General features: G+C 40.9%; 1 non-coding gene and 2 pseudogenes across 1 annotated transcript; 1 reads left to right on the top strand and 2 right to left on the bottom strand.

Annotated features, from left to right (window-relative positions):
* Window positions 1-3,655: 3,655 nt before the first annotated feature.
* On the bottom strand, window positions 3,656-4,518 carry LOC107524794 (small ribosomal subunit protein uS2B pseudogene; annotated as a pseudogene).
* Window positions 4,519-5,065: 547 nt separating this feature from the next.
* On the top strand, window positions 5,066-25,821 carry LOC107524796 (N6-Methyl-AMP deaminase-like; annotated as a pseudogene).
* Window positions 12,978-13,084, bottom strand: LOC148092565 (U6 spliceosomal RNA). The gene has a single exon (XR_015714955.1). It is a non-coding gene; the product is annotated as a U6 spliceosomal RNA (small nuclear RNA).
* Window positions 25,822-26,028: the final 207 nt, after the last annotated feature.

Raw genomic sequence — 26,028 nt, 5'->3', positions numbered from 1 at the left:
TGCCCAAGGCATAAAATCCTAGCTAATGCTTCAGGGGACCAGGCTTTGTCTTAGAAATATTTTCCAGTGGATAGAAAAACAGCTCTTTCTGGCTCACTGCAGGGTCTGTCTCTAAGAGTGCTGATGAAACTGCTGATACAGCAGCTTATTTCAGCGAGGCTGCTTTAGTTAGCTTCAGTGAGGGCTGAACCCATTTACCCTTCAGGCAGGTTGGCTAATGTAGCAGGGATCCCTCCTCGACAGTCTCAATTGGTTTCTTGCAGGATTCAGACTTTCTGTAGCAGGATTTGGAAGGCTGATGTGTGACAAGGGATTGGTCTTTTTGCATGAGGAGCCTCATGGAAAAGAAATCATCTTAAGGGAAGAAAAAGTTGAAATTTATTCTCTTTGATTTGGTTCAAAGACAGTGAGAGGGTATGTGGTGGGGGACAGAGGATTCTGAGGACAGCATGGTGGGTGTCTGTCACTCAGATTGCCCTCTGTGCCTGCTGCCTGGCTGAGTCCTGGGAGAAGGAAAAGGAGCTGTAATAAACATCAAGTGAAAATGGAAAAAAGTATTCCACTTATAACCTGAAAAGGACCAGGAGACCTTCCTCTGAAGCCTCATCTGAGAGCACCCTGCTCTTTCCATGTCCTGTGGGTTGTTCCCACGGTCACCTCTGGCTCCTGCTCCCACTGCATTCTGTATCCCTTCCCCCCTGTGCCCCAGTCTCCAGTGACCCAGATTTGGAACTCAGGAACTTTCTCATGATTCTTTCTATTGCCTTTTTTCAAAGATGCCCTCAATGTTTAGAGTCCAGAAATTATATCACATAATATATTGCTTAACCTCCCTAAAGAAAGTTTTCCTACCTCACTGCAAAACAACCTGCCCACTCTGAGGCCACCTGGAGAGTAATGAAGCATGCTGACACTCCACACCTGAAGGCCTTAAATGGTCAGTGCCTAAGGGCTTTCTCAGGCACCAGGGAGCCTCCTCAGGCCCAGGACACGGGTTTAATGCACCACTGCCAACCCTCAACTGATGAGACTTTGGCAGAGAGGTAAATACCCCAGCTTTCCATTTCCTATTATTATTAATAACTAGCTAAATACAACAGTAAGTTAGTCTTCCCTTTATCACATGGGTTTTTACCTCTCACCAAACCTTTAGTTGTTATAAGTCTCCTCACTTTTGAATTATGTCTTTTAACCTTCTTGTCAAGTTTGTCATTTCTAGAATACAGCAAGAATGCCAGCTTTTCCAACACGTCATCCTCTCAACATCCATGTCACTTCCCAGGGACACCAGACTGACCTGGACTTTAGAGAATCCCTCTTCCCTGCATAAAGACTCCCCTACCCTTTTGCTTCTCCTTCTGGTCGGATAGGAGAGAACCTCTAAGCCTTGGGATAGGCAGGACTATATCCTTTTACAGCATGAAGCAGTTACAAGAAGATGGAGACTTTTTCCATTTATCCTTTGTAAGATTACAAAGAGGTTTGTTCTCTCTAAGGCTGGAATTGAGTGTTGTAATTAGCTAGTTATTAGTAATAAGAAAGGAGCAAAAAGGGAAGGCCAGACATTATAGGCATGTCATTTGGGGAAGCTGAATTTCACACTCCCCAGGGAACACTGGTCCATTCCCTGTAGATCACAAGGGGGGGTGGGGGGGAGACAACACAGGGAAAACAGACCCATGCTCAGGAAAATTGGGGTGACATAGAGAAGGTACTTGCCTATCAATCACACCTAGAGACACAGGTGGTTGGACAGTATGGGCATGGCCACTGCAAGCATGTGAACATTTGGGAATACATAATCCCTTAAACAAAGGAGTTCCATCTCTTGGAACTCTTCTCTCTTCTTGTTGCTCTCTTGGCTCATAGCTTGTGCTTGGCTTCCTTGCATTTGTCCCTATGGCCTGCAGCCATTTGGACCCCACACACAATGGACTAATGGACTTCAGTGGAAAACACAAACTGAGCTAGCCTGATGCTGGACTCAACCTGGCTCCAACATGGAAAAGAAACTCTGGACACTGGCTCTGACTTTAGTTCTGCTGAAATCCCAGTACACTTATTCTATGACTGGACTAAGTAAGGGACTTTGGAAATCCAGGGGTATAATTCCACAGAAATAAAGCTTTCTACCATATCTCATCCTCCCAGGGGGGTCTCTGGAATTCTTATTCCAGCGGTACCCCAAGAATCCCACTTCCATGAGCAATGGGGGGAGACAAACACCTCTCTTGCTCTGTAACATTTTGATTACTACAGCTTTGTGGTATAGTTTGAAATCAAGAAGTATGGTGCCTCCTGCTTTGCTTTTCTTTCTCAGTATTGTTTTGGCTATTCTGGTTCTTTTGTGGTTCCATACAAATTTTAGGATTTTTAAAAATATTCTTTGAAAAATGACATTGGAATTTTGATAGGAATTTCATTGAATCTATAAGTGACTTTGGGCATTATGGACATTTTAACAATATTATTTCTTCTCATCCATGAACATGGGTTATCTTTCCACTTATTTTCATCTTCAATTTCTTTCATTGATATCTCCCTATTTTCAGTGTACAGATCTTTCACCTCCTTGGTTAAAGTTATTTGTGTTTTATTCTTTTTTTATTGTAGTGTAAATTGAATTGTTTTATTTCTTATTCAGAAACAAAACTATCCTGCACTTTTACTTAATTTGTTGATTAGTTCTAACAGTGTTTTGGTAGTGTCTTTAGGGTTTTCTATATATAAGATCATATATATCATCTGTAAACAGAGTCAATTTTATGTCTTTCTTTCTAATCTGGACACCTTTTATTTATTTTTTCTTTTTGCATTATTGCCCTGGCTAGGACTTCCAGTACTGTGTTGAATAGGACAAAGCTCATCATCTCTGTTCCTTTCTCCATTAGGATCGATTTTCTCCCAGGAGGCTCTTCATTGACTCATGCTTACATTTTTTGGCAAGAACTGCCTCATGGTTTTCCAGATGTGCACAGGCATGTATGAATTGGGCCAGTAATACACTGATGAGTCTCAGAAGGTAGGTTCTGCTGTCTTAGTAAAGCATCTAGCTTTCAAAATTGATGACAACCACTAGTCCTGAGCTTTACATTCTTAATGGAGACAAAAAGTAGGGCAGTTTGGAAGTCATTTACACCTGGATTTGGACTCCAACTCTAATTATCTGTTTACGATTTTTATTGATTTTTTTGCTCTAATTCTTATTATTTCTTTTCTTCTGCTTACTTTGGATTCAGTTTGCACTTTTTTCTAGTTTCCTAAGGAGGAACCTCAGATTGCTGGTTTCAGATCTTTCTCTTTTTCTAATATATGCCTTCAATAGTATACATTTTCCTCTAAAACTTGCTCTTTACTGCATCCCTCACATTTTGGTAAGTTGTGTTTTCATTTTCACTTAGTTCAAAATATTTTTAAATTTCTCTTGAGATTTCTTCTTTGACCCATGTGTTATTTAGAAGTGTGGTTCCCTCCCTCCCTCCCTCCCTCCCTCCCTCCCTCCCTCCCTCCCTCCCTCCCTCCCTCCCTCCCTCCCTCCTTTCTTTCTTTTCTTTCTTTCTTCTCCCCCCCCCCCCCTTTCTCTTTCTTTCTGACACTTTTCATTTTCCATCAACCTTATTTCCATTTTCTGTTTAAGAGTCTGTGGAAGAATACCTTAACACCATTCTGGGGTTGTTCCTACGCATTCAGTGGCCTGAGCAGTAGGAGCTACAGACCAGTCTTCAGTGGCAGGCTGAGAGCTCCAGTCTTCAGCAGGAAACTGCTGAACAGGCTTAGAGGGCACCTGCATGCCTTCAAATCAGGTCTGCAACCTTGGGTTGAGTAGCAGTAAATTCAGGAGCTGAAGCAGTTCATTCACCCTGAAATTTTTCTTTGGCCACAGCCTTTTTAGCAGCAGCCTGCTTTTCCTTTTCAGTCTCTACAGGATCTCTGGAAATAAGAGATCCGGCGTGCCACCTGCAGAGAGATGGTACCACGCATGCACAGAACTTCCCAGGCCATCGCCTGCCACATCAGAGTCACTGAGTGAGCTCCCTTGTTGTTGCACTTGATGGCAATGTCCACATAGTGTAGAGGAGCATCTGTGTGACACAGGGCATTGGTAGGTGGGTTAACATAAGATGCCTCGCTGAAAGGCTGGTGTTCAGCCGTGGGATCAGTAACCACCAGAAGTTGTGGTTTCCAGAAGGCTGCCTGGACCTGGTTAGCAAAGATTCCAGTAGTAAAGTGGCAGCAATAGAAGGGGCTGCAAAGGCAGCAGAAAACTTCAGCACAGCCTTCTGGCCTTTTTCTTGAAGGATATGACACTGACATCAGCCAGAATTTCAATGGCATGAACTGACAGAAGCTTCTCTCAGTTTCTCTTCAGCTTTATGGTGAAGACACTATCACGTTTCATTCTGAAGATGTATGTTCCATTTGGAAGTCAAGGTTGGTGCCACCTAAGTGAGATGCCTCTGCAAAGAATTTGAGGCTATCTTCTTCTGTCATCTGTGAGACATCAAGGGCTCCAGACATTGGAGAAGTTTCCCTTTATGCTATGATGGGAACCCAGAACAATGCCATATGGACACCTCTCTGGGTAGCACAGAAAGGCTAGAAGAGTATTTTTTAAACTTCACATAATTTGTAATTTTTCAGCTATCTTTCTGTTATTGATTTCTAGTTTAATTCCACTGTGATCTGAGAGCAGACATCAAATGATTTCTATTTTTAAAAATTTGTTAAGGTGTGTTTACAGCCCGGAATGTGTTCTATCTTGGTCAATGCTCCATGCGAGTTTGGAGAATGTGTATGCTGCTGTGGTTGGATGAAGCAGTCTATAGATGTCAGTTATATCCAGTTGATTGATGGTGTTGTTGAGCTCAATTATGTTTCTATCGATTTTCTGCCTGCTGGATCTGTCCATTTCTGATAGAGAAGTGTTGAAGTCTCCACTTAAGATAGTGGATTCATCTATTTCTCCTTGCAGTTCTATTAGTCTTCACTTCACATAGTTTGACAGTCCTTTATTATGTGCATACATGTTAAGGGTTGTTATGTCTTCTTGGAGAACTGACCCCCAATGCCGTACTTTATCCCTAATAAATTTTCTTGCTTTGAAGTCTGCTCTGTCTAAAATAAATATAATTATACTTGTTTTCTTTTGATTAGTGTTAGCTGGTATATTTTCTTCATCCATTCACTTTTTATTTTTTTATTTTATTGAGGTGCAGTTGACACACATTACATTAGTTTCAGGTGTACAACATGATTCCAAATTTGTGTATATTACAGAATGATCACCATAATAAGTTAGTTAACATCCACCATCATAAACAGTTAACAGAATCTGTTTCCTCATGATGATAACTTTTAAGATCTACTCTCTTAACCATTTTCAAATATGCAACACAGTATTATTAACTATAGTTGTCATGCTGTACATCACATCTTTATGACATACATTTTGTAACTGGAAGTTTGTACCTTTTTACTTCCTTCACCCATTTTGCTCCCCTCTCCTCTCTGGCAACCACTAATCTATTCTCTGTATCTTTGAGTTTTTTTGTTTTTTAATCCTCACCCAAGGATATGTTTTTATTGATGTTTAAAAAAAATATATATTGATTTCAGAGAGAGGAAGGGAGAGGGAGAGAGAGATAGAAACATCAATGATGAGAGAGTCATTGATCGGCTGCCTCCTGCACGCCCCCGACTGGGGGTCGAGCTCACAACCCAGGCATGTGCCCTGACTGGGAATCGAACCTGATCGCCTGGATCCTAGGTCGACGCTCAACCACTGAGCCACGCCCGGCAGGGCTTATTGATTTTTAAAGAGAGAGGAAGGGGGCGGGGAGAGAAAGAGACAATGATATGAGAGAGAAATATCTATCAGTTGCCTCCCATATGCACCCCAACTGGAGATCAAACCAGCAACCTAGGTATGTGCCCTGACCGGGAATCAAACCCACAACCTTTTGGTGTATGGGACAATGATCCAACCAATTGAGCCATGCAGCCAGGGCTATGAGGTTTTTTTTTGTGTGTGTTTTTTTAAGATTCACATATAAGAGAGATCGTACAGTATTAATTTTCTGTCTGACTCGTTTCACTTAGCATAATGAGCTCAAGATTCATCCATGTTGTCACAAATGTCAAGATTCCATTTCTTTTTAACATACTTTCTTTATTCATCTGTTGGTGGAAACTTAGGTTGTTTTCATATCTTGCCTATTGTAAATAATGCTGCAATGAACATGGGGGTGCATATCTCTTTTTTGAATTACTGCTTTTGTTTTCTTCAGATAATTACCCAGAAGTGGAATTGCTAGATCATATGGCAGCTCTATTTTAATTTTTTGAGTAACCCTTATACTGTTTTTCATAGTGGCACACCAATTTGCATTTCCACCAAGAGTGCACAAGGGTTCCTTTTTCTCCATATTCTCACCACCGCTTGCTATTTCTCGTCATTTTGGTAATAGCCTTTCTTACAGGTGTGAGGTGATATCTCCTTGTGGTTTTGATTTACCTCTCTCTGATGGCTAGTGATGTTGAGCATCTTTTCATGTATCTGTTGGTAATTTGTATGTCTTCTTTGGAAAAATGTCTATTCAGTGCTCTGCCCATTTTTACATTGGATTGTTTTGCTATTGAGTTGTATGTATTATTTATATATTTTGGATATTAACCACTTATTAGATATATGACTTGCAAATATTTTCTCCCATTTAGGTTGCCTTTTCATTTTGTTGATGGTTTTCCTTTGCTGTGCAGAAGAAGCTTTTTAGTTTGATGTAGTCCCACTTGTCTTATTTTGCTTTTGTTGCCCCTACTTTTGGTGTCAAATCTAAAAAAATTCCTGCCAAGACCAATGTCTAAAAGTTTACTATCTATATTTCTTCTAGGAGGTCTAAGTCTTGCATTCAACTCATTAATCCATTTTGAGCTAATTTTGTGTATGGTGCAAGATAGTGGTTTAGTTTCATTCTTTTGCATGTGGCCGTACAATTTTTCTAACACCATTTATTGATGAAACTATCCTTTCCCTATTGTATATTCTTGGCTATTTTGTTGTAAATTAATTGACCATATAAGCAGGGATTTATTTCTGGGTTCTCTATTCTGTCCTATTGATATGTGTCTGTTGTGTGCCATTACCATATCAGTTTGAATACTATAGCTTTGTAATATAGTTTGAAATTATGGAGTGTGATGCCTCCAACTTTGTTTTTATTTCTCAAGATTGCTTTGGCTATTTGGATTCTTGTAGTTCCATACAAATTTTAGGATTATTTGTTCTATTTCTAAGAAAGAAATGCCATTGGAATTTTGATAGGAATTGAATTGAATGCGTAGATTGCTTTGGTGGTTAAAAATATTATTTCAATCCATGAGCATGGTATATACTTTCACTTATTTGTGTCTTTTTCAATTTCTTTCATCAATGTCTTAGAGTTTTCAGTGTACAGGTTTTTCACCTCCTTTGTTAATTTATTCTTAGGTATTTTATACCTTTTGGTGAAATTGTACATGGGATTGTTTTCTTAATATTTCTTTTGGATAGTTTATTATTAGTGTATAGGAATGCAACAGATTTCTGTATATTGATTTTGTATCCTAAAACTTTACTGAATTCATTTATTAATTCTAACAGTTTTGGAGTAAAGTCTTTAGGTGTTTTCTATGTATAATATCATGTCATCTGCAAATAGTGACAGTTTTACTTCTTCCTCTCCAATCTGGAAGCCTTTCCATCCATTCACTTGTAATCTATATCTATCTTTAAATTTAAACTGAGTTTCTTGAGCTTCTGGGTTGGTGAAGAGATGGGGGATTTGGGGAGTGTGGTGCGCCTAGAGAAGGCATGGAAGCTCCTTACCACCCTTTCCCCATAACTAGATCTATGCAACAATTCTATCTGGCTGTTCTTGAGTTATATCCTTTTATAATTCACTGATGATTTAGTTGGCTATCAGAGAGACACGGAACAAGAAGATGCAGCAGAAATAGTCAAAACTAGGGAGAATACGTCATCTGTCATCCTGACAAGATCTTTCCATGTCTTCATGATCAATAATGCTGATCTCGACATTGACAATTCCTTCAACCTATTGCTGAAAACTGCAGACTTAATTTGCTTTGCTTTAGTCTGATAATAGTGGTTAATAGAGTGTAGTGTAAGTAGAGACCCAGAATCCTGAGGTGAGCTATAAAAACTAGGGATTATACATGGTGCACTTACAGGAGGTTGGGGTGGAGGACTATTATTTATCCATAAGGTTTCCCTTTGGTTTTTGTAAATGGAGAGGATAGTTCTTGGTCCAGTAAAACTATGCAGTTTATATGTAATAAATTTTTGTAAGCAAAGTTTAGTTTATTTCTGTCAAATGTATTCTTTATTTTTTTAATATGTTAGAATTTGATTTTTTTAAATCTGATGACTCTGTGTGTCATCCATTTGTTAAGTAGGTGGGCTCTAGCAGATCTGTTTCAAATGCAAGTATAGAAACAGAATGAAAAGTTTGCGTAAGATTCTAGTGTTTTTCATTTTCTCTTAGGCTGGCTATTCAAATTGACAAACCAGCAGGAGATATGAAAAAATACTTAAGTTGTAAGTTCCATTATAGGATAAGTACACAAAAATTTTCTCAAAAATTATTGTATGTTTGCATAGTGAAAGAGCAAAATTTGCCAATATGCTATTCTATGTGCATCCTTAAAGTAAGTTATTAGGGTAAGGAAGAAGTCATTTACATTAGTGCAAGGTAAATAGGAAGTGAGTCCAAATAAAGGTAAGTACTATTATTTTTCATCAAATACAATGCTATTTAGGTGGAAATACAGTAAATGTGTATTTTTGATAACAAAAGATAGTTTAAAGTCACAAAAAATATGATCACTAAGAACTGCAGACGCTGACATGCTGTTAAGGATGCTAACTTGAAAATAAAATAAATGCACATAGCTTTCCATTTCTGCCAAAACAGATGCTGATTTAGGTCCAAGGTTTTCTTCTAATTGCAAATAATTTTAAGGACAGTGAAAATTTGTTGTGCAAATAATTATGCATACATATAGTCTGTGGATTTACATGGGTCAAGTCTAAGAAATAAATTTTTTCTCTGGAACTAAAAACATGGCATCATGCACGTACCCACGGGAGGCCAGGGAACTCTTGCTGAGGGTGCTGTCACTGGGGCTCTGCACTGACCCCGCCCCAAGTTCCTGCCTCTGTGGGCCCATGGGGTCCCTAAGTGGAATTTCATGCCCACTTGAATGTATCCATTAGTTCTAATACCATGAAGAAATTAATAGCTAAAAAACCAGGTCTTAAAATTCATGATTGGATGACTATCATTGATAGTCATATCCCTGCCATGTTCCTGTTAGTAAACCATCCACTGCTCCTTTTGAAGAACAGCAGCCAAGTAGCATATGCTCCATTACCAATACCTTACTCATGCTGGCTGCTCAGTAAATGTCTTATATCAATAAAAAATAAATAAATAAAAGAATTTTTCTTTTTTAAAGTTCCATGAATCACATACCACTTATAAAATCTCACCAACGATTAAAATAAAGAAGACCTCTTGGATAATTTGATTTTTAAAAACTGAGCTGTGGAAACATGGCCTCAGTACAGGGGTTCAGCTAGTCTAACCAGCCATACACTGCTTGAGAAGTGATTCGCATTTGCTATTTTGAGGAGTCAAGTTGAAACTAAGTGACCCTAGATGGTGTTGGAAAGTGAGGTGAAAGTTTTCAACTTGATGATATCTTACAGAAATTCTAACAAATATAAGAATATGCTAGAAAAGAACTTTAGAAGAATGTTTCCAGATGTTTCCAATTATTTATCAGCTTACTACTGGCCCTGCAGATACTCTAATAGTCACGAAATATGTCATTAAAGAATCTGCAGATGATGGTGTCAAGTGCCTGCAACTAAGGAGCACACTCAGACCAGAAAATGCTATAAGAGTGACTAAAAAGACTTATGTGGAATCTGTACTTGAGAGCATAAAACAGTCTAAGCAAGAAAACTTAGACATTAAAGTTAGGTATTTGATATCAATTGACAGAAGAGGTTGCCCTTTAGTGGCCAAGGAGACTGTTAAACTTCTGAAGAATTCTTCCTTTCTACTGAAGACACAGTTCTTGGCATTGACCTCGGTGGAGACCCTACAGGAGGACAAGCAAAAAATTTTTTGAAACTTCTTTTAGAAGCAAAAAAAGATTTAAAAAAAGCAATTCTGAAGTTGGCATTGCATCTTCCAGAGATTCCAAACCCCACAAAAGAAACACAAGTACTCCTGGCTTTGTTTTCTGACAGGATCAAGCATGGGACATTTCTCAGCTCCTCTGAGGGGGGAATCTCTGGATCTGCTGGACTTTGTGAAGGAATACCAGATACTGCTGGAACTCTGTTTGACCTCAAATATCAAAATTCAGAGAGTTCCATCTTATCACCAGTATCGTTTCAGATTCCCACAGCATTGCTCATCCTTCTGTGATCTGTACCGATGATAAGGGTGTTTTTTGCAATACACCTTTCCCAAGAATACCAGCTGGCAGTTGAAAATTTAATTTGACTCAGTTTCAGGTATGGGATCTGTCTTATGAATCCATTAACTACATCTTTGCTTCTGACAGCACCAGGTTTGTCACCTGAAGCCCAAAGCGTTAAAAAAGAAAACAATTTTGATTTTTTAAAGTTCCATGCATCGCATACCACTTATAAAATCTTACCAACTATTAAAATAAAGATGACCTCTTGGATAATTTGATTTTTAAAAATTAAGTGTGGAAACGGCCTCAGTTTCAAGGGTTCAGCTAGTCTAACCAGCCATACACTGCTTGAGAAGTGATCCACACTTGCTATTCTGAGGAGTCAAGCTGAAACTAAGTGACCCTAGATAGTTGTTAGAAAGTGAGGTGAAAAATTTTCTACTTGATGATATTTTACAGAAATTCTAACATATATGAGAGTGTGCCACAGTTCGCATTACACCCAAGAAGATGCCCGAAGGGGTAGTTACTGCAAAGCCATATGCCAAATAGAGCCTGGAGAAACTAGTTTTACAGGTGATGTTAATATGAGATTAAAAAGTAGTTTATTTTCTTCCCTTTTCTAAAATCTAAACCTGTTAATTATAATTGCATCTTCAACAGCAAGCAAAATAAGCAATATTGAGCTCAAACTGCTGGCTCTAGGGGTAAATCCCTTTAGAATCAGAGGATAGATTAGTTTCTGTTCTGAACATCCTAAAACATTGGTTTCAGAGCCACAGTGTAACTACTTATGTTAGTTATTCATCCTCTTTGGGGGAATTATGTCCAAGTCACCCCTAAACAAACAAGAAGTGACTTAAAGATTATTTTAGTTAACAGATTATTATAGTAAATTACTACAGATGGTGACTTGAAGCCTGTAAATAATAACAACCAGGTGGCCTTCCTTGAGCCCCTCCTTTAGAATGGGAGAGGCTGTACTTTGCACATAGAGGGACATTAACTGTTTAATGAGCTCTTCCGAGTACAGTGTGGCTTATCGGAGCAAGCTGTGCATCTGAGAAAAATTGCAGCAAAAATATTAAAGAATGGGCATTAATTCTTACTCCATATTTGATTAATCAAACCATTCTCTTCATTTCCTATGGTGTTTTATAGTAGACTTAGTGAAAGACTTTAAGAATTATTACTGACACTCATAAAACAGAGACCAATAAAATATGTCAATATATGGCAAATTCAAATTAACCAATATTTCCAACATATCTGACAGAAATTTACGTATAGAATATCTGATGTTATAATCTTAGTTATCAGAGATATGGGATGGTTTTACTAAACATTCACAGAATACGTATTTTATATCATAAATCAATTATTTACTTATTTTATTGTTCAAAATATTACAGATGTCCCCTTTTCTCCCCATTGACCCCTTCCACCCTGCACCCACCCCTCTCCAGTCCCTCACCACAGCATTGTCTGTGTACTTGGATTATGCATATATGTATATAAATTCTTTGGTTAATCTCCCCCCCAACTCACCAGCCCCCCCACCTTCCTTCTGAGATTTGTCAGTCTGATCCATGCTTCCATGTCACTGAATCCATTCTGTTCATCAGTTTATTAAGTTCTTTAGCTTTCACATATAAGTAAGATCATGTGATGTTTGTCTTTCTCTGCCTGGCTTATTTCACTTAGCATAATGCTCTCCAGGTCCATCCATACTGTCCCAAATGGAACGAGATCCTTCGTCTTTACAGCTGCGTAGTATTCCATGGTGTAAATGTCCCACAGCTTTTTTATCCACTCATCTAGTGATGGGCACTTGGGCTGTTTCCAAATCTTAGCTATTGTAAATCGCGCTTCTATGAACATAGGGGTGCATATACTCTTTATGATTAGTGTTCCAGGATTCTTAGTATATATTCCTAGAAGTGGGATCACTGTGTCAAAAGGCAGCTCCATTTCTAATTTTTTGAGGAACTTCATACTGTTTTCCATAGTGGCTGCACCAGTCTGCATTCCCACCAGCAGTGTACCAGGGTTCCCCTTTCTCCACATCTTTGCCAGCATGTGTCATTTGTTGATTTGTTGATGGTGCCATTCTGACAGGTGTGAAGTGATACCTCATTGTGGTTTTAATTGCATCTCTCTGATGATTAGCGACATTGAGCATTTTCTCATATGTCTCTTGGCCATCTGTATGTCCTCTTTGGAGAAGTGTCTATTCAGATGCTTTGCCTGTTTTTTAATTGGGTTGTTTGTCTTCCTCTTGTTGAGTTGTATGAGTTCTTTGTACACTTTGGAAATTAGCCCCTTATCAGATACATCCTTGGCAAGTATGTTCTCCCATACCATGGGGTTTGTTTATATTTTGAGGCTGATTTCTTTTGCTGTGCAGAAGCTTTTTAGTTTGATGTAGTCCCATTTGTTTATTTTTTTCTTTTGTTTCTCTTGCCCTAGGAGATGTATCAGTGAAAAATATGGAACACTTCATGACTTTGCATGTCATCCTTGCATAGGGGCTATGCTAATCTTCTCTGTATCATTCCAATTTTAGTATATGTGCTGCTAAAGCAAGCACTCATAAATCTATTTAAATAAAACAGGTTTTAAATGTTTATATACTTATGAATTCAGTATCTGTTACTTTTAGAAAGCAAAACAGCATTCCTTATCAAGGTAACATTTTTTTACTGCAGTACTGAGTTTTTCTCGGATGGGATAGCAACCTCAGTCTTAAATCTCTAGAGAGACCATATTTTTGAACAATGTCAACTGAACTATAAAGGAAAAAACACTCCTCATAATTAAAAATTTTCTGAAAGTGAATGTTTTGTCTACCCAAATGAAGGTACTGTGGAACCCATGTCAAACCATTAAGTATATTGTATAAAGTCCATATATATACTATATTTAATGGTATATATTGTGTGGAAGTCACAGTCAGATTGTAGTTCAGTATATTGTTCTTGAAATATTAGATCTTTTAAATAAAGAATTCTCTTTTTATTGACTTTAAATATATTTTTAAAAGCGAGTTTCTTGTGGACAATATACAATTGGGTCTTGTTTTTTGATCCACTCTGACAATCAGTCTTGTAATGGTGTATTTAGACCATTGATATTCAAAGGGATTATTGATATAGTGGATTAATATTTACCATATTTATTACTGTTTTCTATTTTTTGTCACTGTTATTTGTTCCTATTTTTGTCTTCCACTCTTTTCCTTCCTTTTGTGGTTTTAACTGAGGTTTTAATATGTTCCCACTTCCTTCCTTTCTTGGCGTATCAGCTATACTTTTTTATTTTTAAAATTTTAATTATTTAATTAATTATTGTTAGATTTTTCTGGTGAAAAGTTTATTGATTATATTAGTCCTTTCTTAGAATCAAATTTTGCTTTGGTTCTGGGATGTTATATGTACATTTCGATATAAGCAAGAAAACCCACCAGCTACCAAATTCAAAATAGAAACTAGTTGACTAAGCTGGGAAGGAAGAAGGGAGAGGTAAAATTATCGCACATTTTAGAATGTCAAACAATTACATGAATTTTTCATTCATGCAGGTGATTATTTAAATACCTCTGACTGGGTTTTTATTCATTCAAAAAGTATTTAAGATCTATTACATACAGACATACATCTCTATTCTCAATGAGACTTCTAAAGACAGACACTCTATAGCATTCCTTGCAAACTCAAGTCAATTTTAACATCTAATTTGATATCTTAATAATTTTTTTGGCCCTGGCCAGGTATCTCAATTGGTTGGATCTCCAGTAGGGCACAGACAGGAATCAACCAACAAGTGCATAGATGAGTGGAACAACAAATTGATGTTTCTCTCTCTCTCTCAATAAATAATTTTAAAAATTAAAAAAAAATTAATGATTGTCCTTGACTTTGCCATATACATTTACAACAATGCAAGTCTACTTCCCAATAACGCTATATAACTTTGGGTAGCGGGAGAAACTTATAATAACAAAATAATCCTAATTGCTCTCCCCATCCCTTGTATCATTGCTGTCATTCACTTCACTTACACATATGCATACACAAGCATTTATATGTACACACACACAAGATATATACACACAAGCATACATAATTGAATACATTGTTGATATTAACATTTTAAGCAAACTGTTAGTTTAATTAAAAATAAGAAAAATAAACCTTTTTATTTTACCTTCACTTGCTCCTTCGGCATTCTTCCTTTCTTTATGTTGATCTGAGTTTCTGACGTATTTATTATTTTTTCTTTGTAAAGAACATCTTTTCACAATTCTCACGGGCAGGTCTAGTGGCAGTGAATTGGTTCAATTTTTTTTGAAAAGAGTGTATTTCTCCATGAATGGGTTGCCCTATATACCACTGGGTAGGGGTACAAATTTTGACAGCAGAAAGGCCTGACCCCCTGAGGAGGGAGCCGGCAAACTACCACAGCAACTGTCCAAGATACTTGAAGGAGTGTTCCAGCAGAGCACTCTCCCACCACCCCGCAGAGGTTATTAACTCAGAATAGCTCAGAGAGAAAGGGCAAAGTGGGTTATTAAGCGCTCATGGAAGCATATCACTTGGAGAAAATGATGACTGCCCCTAAGTGGTGAGTCCCAGACTTTGATACTCTCGTCTACACACCATGTGTGGCAATGTTCATGGCATCTTAAACAGGGCTTTGTGCAGGTTTGTGCGCAGCACTACATGGCACTATAAGCGTCTATCTCCATGGCACCTTGAGGAAGATCAACTTTTTGAACTCCGCAATTTTAGGCTGGAGAATAATGGCAATACCTGATAAAAAAACAACACAGTGCAGTTGCCATCAAGCAGCACTACACCTCAGCTTTGTCGGTGGCACCACAGCGGTACTGTATCTTGGCACCGGAACAAGGCATTCTTCTGTGACATACATTAGTCAGGCTGCTGAAATTCCTCCCAGGCTCATCTGTACACTTCCTTATAAAATCCAGTTTTAGCAAGAACTCTGCTAAGTCAGTTTCACCAGAACCTCCCTTCCCACCTCCATATCCTATCACCCTGGATATGTGATCAGGACCCTCACCCTTCACCATCCCAGGTGACATTTGATGACCCTATAGCATCTTCAGAAAAATCCATGTTAGCTTTGCTTAGCCAGAACCCCCCTTTTCCTTGTGCGCATCGTAGCATCATCCTTTGGCTGCCCCCAGTGGTACCAAAGTTGGTACTGCAGCATGCACCTCAGTACTGTGCTGGCAGACGCACCCTGAGGTGCAGGTACCTCAGCAATAATTTCCAGGTGCTACCGTGGTACATTTTTGTGACAAAGATTTTTTGCCTCATTATACCTTTTAGCCAGGCTCACTCCCTAGCCTTCTCCTAGGCTGATCTTGTAACATCTAGTTTTAGCAAGAATTCTGTTAAGTCAATTTCATGAGAATACCCCACCCTCACCCCACCCGCCCCCCATATCTGATTACCCTGAATACCTGGTCGGATTCTCATCCTTCACCATCCCCCAGATGATATTTGATCACCCTGTCTGCCTTCAGCAAGAACTGTGTTAGGTTTGTTTAGCCAGAATCACCCATTTTCCCTGATGCTTCATTTAGTAATTTTCCACCCATTGTCGCCCACTCTGCTCCTTGGCTACATAGTCTCAATACTTACGCTGTATTGGAAGTTGAGCCCAGTCTCTCCCTGGACTTTGAAGTCTTAACTGCAGTCCCTATGCTATGGTCCTGAATAAAGTCTGTCTTCGCATCTTTAGTAAGTGTCACTGAACATCTTTTTCTTTAACTGAGAGGTAGCACACCTCAATACGTAGTTGGCAAAGAACTTCACCCTGTGCAAAACTCCATTCGCAACATCCTTTGCAGGACCATCCTCTGGCTGCTCCTCGCGGTACCACAGGCAGTACCGGGCATGTACCTCGGTAACGGAGGGCAGAAGGGCAGATGTACCTCAGGGCTGTACCCACGGATAACCCTCAGCACCCTACTAGGACACCTTGAGGAGTCAGAAATGGCCAGGCAGTTTAGGGTTGGGGACCCTGAGGAAGAAGGAACTGTGCAAGGGTGAAATATTCTAGGCAGACAGGACATGAGAAATAAATAAGTGGAACAGCCAATCTTGAAAACTCAGAGAAAAACAAGTTTACCCTATACCTGACCCCTGGAAGAGGGAAACTAAAAAAAAGGCATTGGCTGTTGCTAAGGTAGAATTTTTAGAATGAGCCAATAAAAACAAGTATGAGATATAAACCCCTAGACTAGTGAGCCTCAGTGGCAATCCTTTTCAGGACCCCTCGGGCACCCCGAGAGCTTTGCTTTTTTTACACAATAAACCTTTGTACTCTTTTGCTTGCTCTTCCATGGTCTGTGAATTTCATTCTTTGACTCCACGAGACAAAGAGCCTGGGAAGGAGAAAATCTGGTATCATCCCTACCTGGCACTCTTTTACGACAAAGATTCTTTGCTTCCTCGTACTTCAGCGAGGCTCCTGTGCCTTCTCCTAGACCACTCTGTGATCTTCCTTATAAAATCTAGTTTTAATGCCCTTGCTGGGTAGCTCAGCTGGCTAGAGCATCATCACAGTACACCAAGAGTGCCGGTTTGATCTCCTTTTAGGGGCACATACAAGAAGCAACCACTGAATGCATAAATAAGTGGAACAACAAATGATGTTTCTCCTTCTCTCTAAAAATAAATCAATAAAAAATATTTTTTAAAACCTAGTTTTAGCCCTGGTCGGTGTGGCTCAGTTGGTTGGGCATCATGCCATGCACTGAAAGGTCGTTGGTTCGATTCCCCATGTTTCTATCTTTCTCGCTCTCCAAAATCAATAAAAACATATGTTTTTTGAAAATCTAGTTTACTCTTTACTGGCACTCTTCAGGCGCCGAATAATGCCCGTCTTACCATCAGAACAAGCATCGTCGCACCCTGCGCCATGGTGCGGCTCGCACTGTGAAGCGCCACCAGGCCTTAAATTCCGCACCAGACGCGGCACCTTGCGCGGCGCTGCGCCCCACAAAGTTTGGGCGCCTTCGCACACACCTCAGCTCCGCGGGGCTCCTCCCAGCCCCCTTCCAGGCAGGGAAAGGAAGACTCGACTCTAGGAGCTACCCGCTAATATCCTCTCCATCCGGGGTGGGCCCAGCGCCAATGGCTTTACAAACGCGCCCTGGACTCATTTGAAGCACAAAGAGTAAGCTGCACAGACAAAAATGACTGCCATGAAGGAGACGTTTGCTTATACTCAGGGTCTCATGGAGACGAGAGGCATGGCAGGACGCGCGGGGCCCCTGGGGACACCGCCTGGAAGAGCAGGCCAAGGGAGAAAGGGACACTGCTGGCGGGAGCCCTCATGGAGTTTTTCTCAGTAAGAAATAAGCAAAGCAAGGTAAGCAAGAGGTACAAACTTATGATTTATCCATTGCTTCTAGGATATCCAGTTTGTTGGCATATCATTGTTTTAGCAGTTTCTTATGGCTCTTTGTATTTCTCTGGCAAGAATTATGATGTCTCCTTTTTCATTTCTGATTTTATTATTTGAGTCTCCCCTCTTTTTGTCTTGGTTGCTCTAAAGAAAGCGTTTCAACCTTGTTTAGCTTTCAAAAAGGCAACTTCTGTTTTGTTCATCTTTCCTATTGTCTTTCTACTCTTTATTTCATTGATTTCTGCTCTAATCTGTATTACTTCCTTTTTTTCTACTAACTTTTGTTCCTTGAGGTTAAATAAAGTTAGGTTACTTGAGATCTTTATTCTTAATGTAGTGTTTTTCATTATAAACGTCTCTCTTAAATCCGCTTTTGCTGCATTTCGTAACCTCTATTATGTTTGTGTTTTTGTTTGTGTCAAGATACTTCGTGATTTTCCTTATGATTTGGTCCAGAGTTGTGGCTTAATTTCCACACGTTCTGAATTTTCCAGTTTTTCTTCTGCTCGTAATTTCTGTCTTCACACCGTTATGGACAGAAAAGATACTCCTATGCGCATAGTCTTGACACTTTGGTCTACCTTCCAGTCACTCTACGGTGCTCCTTAGGAGGCACTCTACTGCAGCGACATCACAAGTGGCTTTCTACCTGGCAGCTCAGGGAGTACTCAGATTTAGAGTACTCAACAAACAGACCCAGTGCAGCCGCCATCAAGCAGCTAGTGTGACAAAAAGCAGTGGTTTCGTTCAGGCAATGGCTTCTCTGTTAGGTCCAGTTGGTGAGCCATAGCAGTTTAAGAATATATCACTCCCTGGTGTGATCTCTAGTGCTGGTCATGCCAACTGTTCTAAAAACATCCCCTGGCCCTGGCTGGTTCGCTCAGTGGTTAGAGCGTCAGCCCTCAGAGTGAAGGGTCCTGGGTTCGATTTCGGCCAAGGGCACGTATCTCAGTTGCAGGCTCTGCCCCAGTCGGGGTGAGTGCAGGAGGCAGCCAATTGATGTGTCTCTCACATCGATGTTTCTCTCTCTTTCCCTTCCACTCTCTGAAAAGCAATGGAAAAAATATCCTCAGGTGAGGATTTAAAAAAAACAAACAAAACAACCAAACATACCCTGGACTTGTTACAGCCGAAATGGGAACACATACACATCTAAATGATTGTGAGGAAGGAAACGTTTTGTATTAATTTCACAGTCCCCTAAACAAAGGAGGAATGGCATGTCACACAGGACATACAGGGGAAGCAGCCTGCAAGGTCAGCAGGCACAGAGGGAGGGAGGAAAAAGGGAAACATGGGCAGGGCACTTTAAGGAGGTTTTCTGGAGAAGGAATGAGTAAACAGAGTAAGGCTGGTGTATAAACTTATAGTTGAACAGTTTAAATACTTTTGGTGGAGTCTAACCCACATATGGCGATACCCTTCATTGTCTAAAATTTACTTGCAGAGAGCCTGAAGATCACTTAGAAAATCCTGAATGTTACAATCTCCTGCTATGGCAGCTAATTGCTGCTTTTCCCAGACAGTGAGCCATGGCTCAGAGCCCATGATAGAGATCCTTTGAGGTTTGTCTTTCCTTCTTTCTCTGTATTTTTTGCTTTCCCATCACACTGTATTAAACAAAAATAGATAACATTATATGTACCATCTTAAGTACATGTAATTGTATAGTCAATGTTAAATATTTCTGCAGTGCTGTTCAATAGATCTCTAGAACATTTTCTCTTGCAGTCCTGAAACTATGTAAGTAGTAAAACACTAATATTGCCTTCCACCTCCCCAGAACTTGGTAATATCCATCCTATTATTCTTTTTTTGATTTGACTACTTTATATGAGTGGGATCATACTATTTGTCTTTATTGTGACTGGTATATTTTGCTTAGCATAATGTCCTTGATGTCCATTCATTCGGTAGCATGTGACAGGATTTTTAAAATAAAAATTATATATTTTTATGGATTTTAGAGAGAGAGAGAGGAAGGGGGAGAGAGAGAAACACTTATTTGTTGCTCCACTTATTTATGCATTCATTGGTTGATTCTTGTATCTGCCCTCATTGGGATCAAACCTGCAAACTTAGTGTATCCAGATAATGCTCTAACCAACTGAGCTACCCAGCCAGGGTGACAGGATTTTTTTTAAACACTGCATAATGTGCCATTGTATGTGTATACCCCATTTTCTCTCTTCTTGCATCCATGCATGGATGTTTGGGTTGATTCTTTCTTGGGTATGATGAATAATATTGTGATGAACATAGGGGTCCAAATATCTCTTTGAGATTCTAGTTTGAGTAGTTTTGGATAAATATCCAGAAATAGGATTGTTGGATCATATGTTGAATCTTCATACTATATTCCATAATGGGCACAGTATTTTACATTCACACCAAGTGCTCTTATATTCCAACTTCTCCCTTTTCCCAGCAACAATTGTTATTTTCTGTGTTTTTTGTTTTTTTTTTAAAAATAGTGGCCATCCTGATACATGTGAAGTGATATATCATTGTGGTTTTGATTTGCATTTCCTTGATGATTAGTGACACTGAGCAACTTTTCATATATTAGTTGGTCATTTATAAACTTTCTATAAAGAAATATCTATTCAAACTTCTGCCCATATTTTAATTGGGTTGTTTGTTCTTGTTGAGTAGTCCAGTTTCCTTAAATATGCTGGGTAAGAAACCCTTTAGCAGATACTATGATTTGCAATTATTTTTCCCCATTGTGTAAGTTGCCTTTTACTCTGTTGATAGTTTCCTTTGACGTGTAGAAGTTTTAAAGTTTGATGTTTACAGTTTGCCTGTTTTTTTCAAAAATTTACAAGGACAATGTATTTGCGTATTTCTTGCGTGATTAATAATCAATTCACATTATTGTAACAGTTTTCTATTGCTGTTTAACAAATTGGCACAAACTTAGTGGCTTAACCTAAACCCATTTGTTAGTTCTCAGTTCTGTAGTCAGAATTGCCCGTACTATATTCTGAACTGAGCTCAGTCTCTCTCCGACTCTAAAATCCCAATCGCAATTGCAGAGGCTCTTACACCTATTGTATGGTCCTGAATAAAGCTTGTCTTATCATTTTAGCAAGTGTGATAAATATTTTTTTCTTTATGTCTGCACTGTACCCCATATGGTACGGCCGCACTGTACTGCTGCTCTGTACCTCCACACGATACCTGGCTCCAGACCTGAGCACTGTGCCGTGATCTACAAGGCACCGAAACTTGGCTCCATAGGTGGAACCACTGGCAGTACCGTATTTTGGCACCAGACAGAAGCACTGTACCTAGGCACTCTTCAGTAACAAGTATTCTTTGCTTCACTGTACTTGATTCAGGATACTGAACCTTCTCCTAGACGCATATGTGCACTTTTTTGTAAAATCCAGTCTTAGCAAGGGTCTCGCAAAGTCATTTCCTTCCTTCCTCCCTCCCTCCCTCCCTCTCCCTCCCTCCCTCCCTCCCTGACTATGAGGGAATATTTATTAAAGCTGGGGAAGGAAAACAAAAAAGGGCTCAGTAGAAAAAGCAACCTTAGGGCTTAGTTGTAAGCCCTAAGCTGCCTGGGCTGCCCTGCCTCTCTGGGAAGTCAGAGGAAAGAGGGCCTTGGGAACAGGCTCAGGGGACTAGCCTGCTATGAGCTGCCACTGTGCATTGCTCCCAGGTTGCAAGTTTTGGTGGGGTCCTTTGGGCCTTAGGAGATGTATGCCCATGGGGGGAGAAGAAGGGAAAGAGAATGGCGAGGGGGTGCTATCTAGAGGGAGATCACTCACCAGAGCCCCCCCGCCATATCTGATCAGCCTGGATATATGATCAAGATCTTCATCCTTCACTGTACCCAGCTGATCTTTAATTATCTTGTCCTATCTTCAGCAAGATTCCCGTTAGGTTCCTTTAGCCAGCATCCCATTATCCTGGTGTTTTCTCTCAGTCATTTTCATCCACTGCCCCTCACCCCACTTGGCTATAGGGTATATACCTTGGAGATATTGTGGGTTTGGTTCTAGACCACCTCAATAAATTGAGTATTGCTGTAAAGCAGGGGTGGGGAACCTTTTCTCTAAGGGCCATTTGGGTATTTATAACATCATTTGCGGGCCATACAAAATTATCAAATTAAAAATTAGCTATGAAAGAAGCTCCTAGATTTATTGAATTTTGAGTTCGGCCTGGGTTGCCTTGGCCAGGCCAGATCAAATGATTTTGTGGGCTTACACTGCCCACAGGCCAGACATTCCCCACCCTGGCTGTAAAGTGAATCTTTGTCATTTTTGCTGGTGGAGAATCTTAACTTCAATTTGTAAAAACGGAAACATGTGAGCAAAAAAGGTGAAGAAGACTAAGAAGTACAAACTGCCAGTTATAAAACAAATACGACACAAAGATGTGTTCTACAGCATAACTAATAGGGTCAGTAATATTATGACTATGTATAGTGACAGATGTTACTAGACTTACCGGGGTGATCACTTTGTAAGGCATATTACTGAATCATTACTATGTTATAAACCTGAAATGAATATAATGTTGTATATCAACTATACAAATAAATAAATTTAAAAAACTCCACGTCCTCTGTTAAAATAAAGCGAAGTGCAATAAAACTAGGTATGGCTGTGTATTTCTACTTGTTCATGTTGGATTCAGAGTTGAGCTTACTCTCTCCCCTACACCTATGCTATAGTCCAGAATAAATCTGTTTTACCATCTTTAACAACCGTCATCCAATATCCTTTTTCTTTAACAGTGGCACTGCAAGGCACCCTCAACACCACAGGTGGCATCTTAGGTCAGCACCATGCAGGATTCCTCGTGCAGCATCCTCTGCAGTGATTCCTATGGCTGCTCCTATGTGCATCACAGGCGGTATTGTACCTTTGCCCTCCACCGTGGATGCACCTCCGTATCGAAGGTGGGTGGACCTCTGCCATTTTCCAGGTGTACGCTGGCGCCAGATAGCGGCTGTACCCCAGCAAAGTAACATGGTGTAAGCAGGCATGCTAGGGTGGATGCACCACATAACAGCACCTTACAACAGATGCACCTTACCGTGGGCATACTCAGCACTTACTTCCAGGTCTTATCGTGGCACTCTTTTTAAAAAAAATTATTTATTTATTTATTTTTATTTAAATATATCTTTATTGATTTCAGAAAGAGGGAGGGAGAAACATTAATGAAGAGTCATTGATTTGCTGCCCCCTGCACGCCCCCCACTGGGGATGGAGCCTGAAACCCCGGGAAGGGCCCTGACCCAGAACCGAGCCATGATTTCCTGGATCATAGGTCTATGCTGAACCACTGAGCCATGCCAGCTGTGCCATTCATTGATTTTTAAAGAGAGAGAGAAACATTGATTTGTTGTTCCATTTATTTATGCATTCATTGGTTGCTTCTTTTATATATTTTAAAAGATAACATTTTTTAATCCTCACCTGAGGATATGTTTTTATTGATTTTAGAGAGGGAGGGAGGAGGGAGAGACACTGATGTGCTAGAGTAACATTGATCCATTGCCTCCCCTATGTGCCCAGACTGGGATTGAACCGGAAACCTCTGTATGTGCCCTGACCAGAATCAAACCTCCCTGACTCTCTCTTTGGTGCACAAACAACTCTCCAGCCAACTGATCTACACTGGCCAGGGTCATTGGCTGCTTCTTGTATGTGCCCTGATGGGAGGTCACACCCACAACCTTGGCTTATCTGGATGATGCTCTAACCAACCGAGGTACCAAGTCTGGGCCTTACAGAGGTACTCATTTGTAACTAAGATTCTTTGCTTAATTACACTTTTAAGTCAGGCTCACTTGCCTTCTAAACTCAAATGCTCATCTGTGCACCTCCTTGTAAAATCCAATTGTAGCAAGAAACGTGCTAAGTCAATTTCACTGGAACCTCCATAACAAACCACGCGTGGACTTGGCACCTTCCCTGGTGTACCCCAAAATTGTACTGCTGGTGTACAACAGCGCCTTACCTCCAATGTAGCCGGCACCGTACTTCAGACCCACTGAGCACTGTACTGAAGACTGGCCGCAGCTCTGTACCCTGCATGCGCCTCGGAGCCTACCTGCGATTGTCCCTCAGCGCCTTAGTGCAGCTGCTCCGCTGCCACGCACCGCGGGCGAACCCGGCACTTCCAGGTCTTCCCGCGGCTCTCTTATGATGAAGATTCGTTGCTTCATTAAGCTATTTATTCACGCTTGTTCCTTAAACTCCAATGCACCTCCTTGTAAATTTCTGCTTTGGCAAAAAATATGCTATGTCTGGTTGACCATAACCTCCATACCAACCACAGGGAGACTTGGTACGGTCCCGGTGCCCGCCATAACTTTACGCAGGCGGACAAGAGCGCCGCACCTCGGACACAGCACCGTACTTCACCCACTGAGCCCTGTCCCGAAGGCAGACTTCGGCTCCACACAGTGCATGCACTTCGGAACCTAATTGCAATTATTTGTCCGCGCCTTAGCGGAAATGCACCCCAGCACCTTACTGCTGGCGAACCCGGCACTTCTCGGTCTTCCCATGGCGCTCTTTTATGACGAAGTTTCTTTGCTTCATTATACCATTTAGTCATCTCGCTCCTTAAACTCCATCGCTCATCCATGCACCTCCTTGTAAATTCCCGTTTGGGCAAAAAATGTGCTAAGTCCGTTTCATCAAAATGTCCATACCAAACCCCAGGAGGACCTCACACGGTCCCCCTAACTGCCGCGGGCGTACAGCAGCGCCACGCCTCAGGTGTAGACCGCACTATACTTCACACCCACTGAGCCCTGGACACATTTCAGCTCTGTACGGTGCATGCACTTCAGAACCTAACTGCAATTGTTTGTCCGCGCCTTAGCGCAAATGCACCCTTAGGACTTACTGGATTTACCGCAGGACTCTTTTATGATGAACTGGCTTTGCTTCAGTTGTACATTTTACTCAGGCTCGCTTCCTAAACTCCAACCCTCGTCTGTGCACTGCGTTGTAAAATCCAGTTGCAGCAAGCAACATGCTAAGTTAATTTCACCAGAAGCTCATACGAAACCACAGGTGGACTTGGCACGGTTCCTGGTGTACCCCATAATGTACCGCTGGTGTACAACAGCGCCTTACCTCGGATGTAGCCGGCACCGTACTTCAGACCCACGGAACACTGTGTCGCAGATAGACTTCAGCTCTATACAGTGTGTGCACTTCAGAACCTAATTGCGATTGTTCTCAGCACCTTAGTACAAATGCCCCCTGCACCACACTGCGGGCGAACCTGGCGCTTCCAGGTCTTACCGCCACACTTTTATGACGAAGATTGTTTGTTTCATTATACTTCTTAGTCACGCTGGCTCCTTAAACTCCAACACTCATCTGTGCACCTCCTAGTAAAATCGAGCATTGGCAAATATAAGTCCATTTCAGCAGGACCTTCATACCAAACCACAGATGGCCTTCTCAGGGTCCCTGGTGTACCCCATAACTGCACCGCGGGCAGACAACAGCGCCGTACCTCGGATGTAGTCGGCACCGAACTTCAGACGCACTGAACACTGTACCGCAGACTCCAGCTCTCTCTGGTACAAGCACTTTGGAACCTAACTGCGATTGCCTGTCCCCGCCTTAGCGCAAATGCACCCTGGGACTTACTGGATTACCGCGGCGCTCTTTTATGACAAAGATTGTTTGCTTCATTATACTTTTAGGTCAGGCTCGCTCCGTCCCTAAACCCAAAGGCTCATCTGTGCACCTCCTTGTAAAATCCAGTTTTAGCAAAAATGTGCTAAGTCCATTTCACCAGAACCTCCACAATAAACTGCAGGTGCACTTGGCACAGTACCTGGTGTACCCCAAAACTGCACCGCTGGTGTACAACAGCGCCTTACCTCCAATGTAGCCGGCACCGTACTTCAGACGCACCGAGCACTGTACCACAGACAGGCCTCAGCTCTGTACCCTGCATGCGCCTCGGAGCCTACCTGCGATTGTCCCTCAGCGCCTTAGTGCAGCTGCTCCGCTGCCACGTACCGCGGGCGAACCCGGCACTTCCAGGTCTTCCCGCGGTTCTCTTATGACGAAGATTCGTTGCTTCATTAAGCTATTT

Source organism: Miniopterus natalensis, chromosome 8 (assembly GCF_054644295.1).
Source record: "Miniopterus natalensis isolate mMinNat1 chromosome 8, mMinNat1.hap1, whole genome shotgun sequence".
Lineage (NCBI taxonomy): Eukaryota > Metazoa > Chordata > Mammalia > Chiroptera > Miniopteridae > Miniopterus > Miniopterus natalensis.
Note: the sequence above shows the minus strand (reverse complement) of the source record. Positions and strands in the feature narration are given on the sequence as shown.